Below are 5,222 nucleotides of genomic sequence, written 5' to 3' on the forward strand. Positions count from 1 at the left end.
AAGCCTCCTCACATCACTCAGCATATCCTCACATATGGCCCTCGGCCTCAATCAGTCCAAAAATAATCATAAGCCCCTCGGGCATCAGTAAAGAAACAATAATGCTCAGCTCAAACAGTAGTTCAAATATCAGTTAAAACTCGAGGTTGAGTAAAAATATAGCTGAGTTCATGAAACAGTGTAATGACAATGGACTGATTTCAAATAATATTTCAAATAGTGAGGAAAACAGTGATAATAGCTCATAGGGAGTTCAAACAGTCGGCAATAAGCCCCAATTATGGCAATAAGCCCAAGTCCTAGTGAAAAACAACAAGTCATAGCGAAATACGCGGTAAAATCGACAACCGGGACGGACCAAGTCACAATCCCCAACGGTGCTCTACCCCACGCTCTATCTGGCATGCAAGTCACCTCAATATAGCACTATGGGTGCAAATCCGGGGTTTCAAACCCTCAGGATATCATTTACAATCATTACTCACCTCGAACCGATGAAATCTCAAACCCGCGACGCCTTTGCCCCTCAAATCGGCCTCCACGCGCGCCGAATCTAACCAAAATCAGAGCGAATACATCACAATATGCTAAGGAAACATAACCCAATCGAAAAGACTCGAAAAATATCGAAAATCACGAAGCTGGCAAAAGCCGAGCCCCGGGCCCACTTCTCGAAAAATTACAAAATTCACATCAACGGATTCCTTATCTCCTCACGAGTTCATACATACTAAGAACATCAAAATCCATCCACAATTGACCCTTCAAATCCCCATTTAAAATTTTGAAAATTCCAAGCCCTATTCCTCCATTTTAGAAAAAATTCAATGATTTCCTAGATGGATTTCACAATAAAAACGAGTTTTGAGTCCAAGAAACTTACCTCCAAACGTTCCCCCTTGAATCCCTCGTTAATCTCCTTCAAGAATCTCCAAAAACGAGCAATTATGGTGTAAAATGACCCCAAAATCGCGACTGACGTGTTTTAAAACATTCTGCTCAGGTTTTACTCTTCGCGATCGCGGAAAATGCCTCGCGATCGCGGAGAAGCGATCGCGGACAATGTTTCGCGATCGCGATGAACAGTTCCCAGCTCTTCCGGACAGCCTCCAGTATAGTGGTCATAACTTTTTCCACACAACTCCAAATTACGAATGGTTTGATGTTCAGAAAACTAGACACATAGGGATATAATTGCATATGTTGCTCATTTCCTGACTCCTTATACATTGCGAGATATAAGCTTCCAAAGTCATCCCTGTGTATTAGAGACCTTCCCGGGCAGCCTATAGTGTAACCACCATAACTTTTTGTACACAACTTTAATTTCCAATTAATTTAATTTTCTGAAAACTAGACACAAAGGGCTACAATTTTCATTTTTGGATCATCTCCAAATTCCTTATAGATTGTGAGATATAAGCTTCCGAAGTGGGATCAACGCAACAGAATATTTCTTCTCCGCGATCGCAAAAGGCTTCACGCGATCGCGATTCATTGGCACGTTTCTCACATTTTACTCAGCGCGATCGCGACCAATTCCCAATTCCCTGCGATCGCATAGAACACTGCTGTAGCCAAAAACCAGCAGTTAAAAATGGCCTAGAAATGGTCCCAGACCACCCCGAAACTCACCCGAGGCCCCCGGGACCTCAACCAAAAGCACGGACATATCCCATAACATCATTCAAACTTGTTCCAATCATCAAAACACATCAAACAACGCTAAAACCATCAAATCACATCGGATCAAGCCTAAGTTCTTCAAAAACTTCCGAAATGCACTTTCGATCAAAAAGTCTACCAAACCTCGTCCGAATGATCTGAAACTTTGCACGCACATCCCAAATGACATAACGGAGCTACTGCAACTCTCGGAATTCCATTCCGACCCCTATATCAAAATCTCGCCTATCAATCGGAATTCGCCAAAATACTAACTTCGCCAATTCAAGCCTAATTCTATACCGGACCTCCAAAATAAATTCCGATCACGCTCCCAAGTCACAAATCATCTCCCGAAGCTAACCGAATTGCCGGAAATCACATCCGAGCCCTCTAACTCATAAGTCAACGTCCGGTTGACTTTTCCAACTTAAGCCTTCTTAAAAGAGACTAAGTGTCTCATTTCTTATCAAAACCAATCCGAATCAACTCTAACTCACCACATACCGGTAATGAAACATGAAGAAGTAATAAATGAGGAAAACGGGGCAGTAATACCTGCTACGACGGGTCGGGTCGTCACACCGCAAGTCGTAAATTAGCTAAAGCAAGCACGTGAAGTTTTATTTAGGGAAACGGGATTCTAAAAAGTAAAACGATTGGTCGGGTCGTTACACAGAAGTTATCATAAAGTCTCCTCATTGCAATTGGCTTTTGGCCAGGAGCAAAATATTTCCCATCTTAGAATCTTTAATTGTGCAATATATATTCCAATTGCTCTACCATAACACACAAAGATCGGTCCCCAAAGAAGGTTGTGATATATGATGGATATGAATCTCCTTCTATTATAAAATATCTGGAGCCTATGACTAGAGATTTATTTACGACAAGATTTTCTTATTGCCGTTTTGATGAATCAGTATGGCAAACGCTAGGGGAAGAAAACAAGCAGCTAAAAGAATATAGATTGGAATGCATTATCAATATCTTATTTAAATCCTCGAACAAATCAATGTGAACAAGAGTTTCTAAATATAACTCATTTGAAAAATGCTGTAAATCAACTGCCAGATGCATTCACTGACCTACTAAGATGACTAAATCACATATTCCAGTTGCTAATGCTCCAATTCTAGTAGATGTCCTGACAGGACAATCAATTAATGAAAATGAGTCTAAGCCACGCTTGAAATGTAGTAGACCAATCGGTTCTAAAGATAAGAATTCTCGAAGAAGAAAAAGAGCAAATGATCAAAGTGACCATAATATAGAGTTAGTGGCTCAAGAAGAGCCCCAAGACATAACAAATAATAAGACGTCATAGGAGGTCCAGGTACTTGAAAATAATGAGAATGAAGAGATCTTAATAAGTTATTTCTTAACAGAAAAAAGAAGGAAATAAATTAATATTGTTATCAATAACATTTTCGCATATAATGTTGTTGTTAAAATAATGCAACAAGATGATCTTGAACCAAAAAATGTCGATGAATGTAGACAAAGAAATAATTGGCTACAATAGAAAGACGTTATCCAAGCAGAATTAACTTTACTTGGAAAACGTGAAGTCTTCGGACATTTAGTTTGAACACCTGAAGGTATAAAGCCAGTAGGGTACAAATGGGTTTTTGTGCAAAAATAAAATGATAAAACTAAAGTCGTTAGATATAAAGTACGACTTGTGGCACAAGAATTTTCGCAAAGACCTAGCATTGATTATATGGGATATATTCTCCTATGGTGGATGCTATCACATTCAGTTATCTTATAAATTTGATAGTGCGTGAAAAACTTGATATGCATCTCATGGATGTTGTCACAGCCTATTTGTATGGCTCATTAGACAATGAAATTTTTATAAAAATTCTTGAAGGATTTAAAGTACCCCAGCATATAAAAGTTTTCGAGAAACTTATTATATAAAGTTTCATAAATCCTTATACGGATTGAAACAATGAGGGTGCATGTGGTATAATCGCCTAAGTAAGTACCTGTTGAATGAAAGGGTACAAGAATGATCCAATTTGTCCTTGCATCCTTATAAGAAAGTTTGGATCTGAATTTGTTATAATCGCGGTGTATGTTGATGATTTAAATATCACTGGAACTCCTAGGGAGCTTCCAAAAGCAGTAGACTTTTTGAAGAAAGAATTTGAAATAAAAGATCTTGGAAAGACGAGATTTAGTCTTGGTCTACAAATTGAGTATCTGAAAGATGTAATTTTTGTCCATCAATCAACATACGCAAAAATGATCGTAAAGCAATTCTATATGGATAAAGAACATCCAATGAGTAGCCCGATGGTTGCAAGAACACTTGATATAAATAAAGATTCATTCCAGCCTCATGAAAATGATGAAGAGCTTCTTGGTGCTGAAATATCATATCTTAGTGAAATTGCGGCATTAATGTATCTTGCCAACAATTCTCGACCAGGTATAGCTTTCTCAATAAGATTATTAGAAAGATTTAATTCTTCCCCAACACAAAGACACTGGAATGGTATTGAGCATATATTCAGATACTTGCGAGGGACCATTGATGTGGGTTTATTTTATTCAAATGAATCCAAGTCAGCATTAGTTGGTTATGCCGATGCAAGATATTTATCTGATATCCACATAAAGCTCAATCCCAGACATGCTATTTATTTACATGTGTAGGTACAGCCATATCATGGCGTTCCATGAAACAAACTATGGTTACTACTTCTTCAAATCATGCAGAGATAATAGTCATTCATGAAGCAAGTCGAGAATGCGTTTGGTTGAGATTAATAACTCAACACATTCATGAAACATGAGGTCTTTCTTTGAAAGGAAATATTGCAACCACATTGTATGAAGACAAAGCTGCATGTATAGTTCAACTGAAAGGAGGATACATTAAGGGAAATAAAACATATTTCACCAAAAACTTTCTTCACTCATGATCATCAAAAGAATGCTGAAATAGATGTTCAACAAGTTTGTTCAAGTGATAATTTGGCGGATCTATTTACTAAAGCATTGCCAACCTAAACATTTGAGAAGTTAATATACAAGATTGAAATGCAGCGTCTCCGAGACCTTAAGTGATATTTTAATCTGGGGAGTAATAATACGAGCTGTATTTTTTTTTTCCTCAACTAAGGTTTTGTCCCATTAAATTTTTCTAGTAAGGTTTTCAAGGCAGCAAGTAATGCGTCTTACAAATTACTATGTACTTCCCAATTTTTTTTCTATTAATCTCTTAATGATGCATATTTTTTTTTCATGGCCATAGAAGGGGAATGTTGTAAATAGAATGTGGATGAAGTCCATGTATGAATAGTTAGTGGATAGATTTTCATACTTTATGTCCATCTCTTACATTATTTTACTATAGTACTATTCACTTTTTATGCCTATAAATTAAAAGACTATGTAAATGGCAGTGGAAAGACACGCCAAAAGAAGTGAAATACTCCTTCTTTCTATCTTTGTTTCTTATTTATATTTTACTAAATTATTTTTATTTATAACAAATATATATTTTTAGCCTTTCACAAAAATAATAGCCGACATATATATAT

Source organism: Nicotiana attenuata, unplaced genomic scaffold, assembly GCF_001879085.1.
Source record: "Nicotiana attenuata strain UT unplaced genomic scaffold, NIATTr2, whole genome shotgun sequence".
In the NCBI taxonomy this organism is placed as follows: domain Eukaryota; kingdom Viridiplantae; phylum Streptophyta; class Magnoliopsida; order Solanales; family Solanaceae; genus Nicotiana; species Nicotiana attenuata.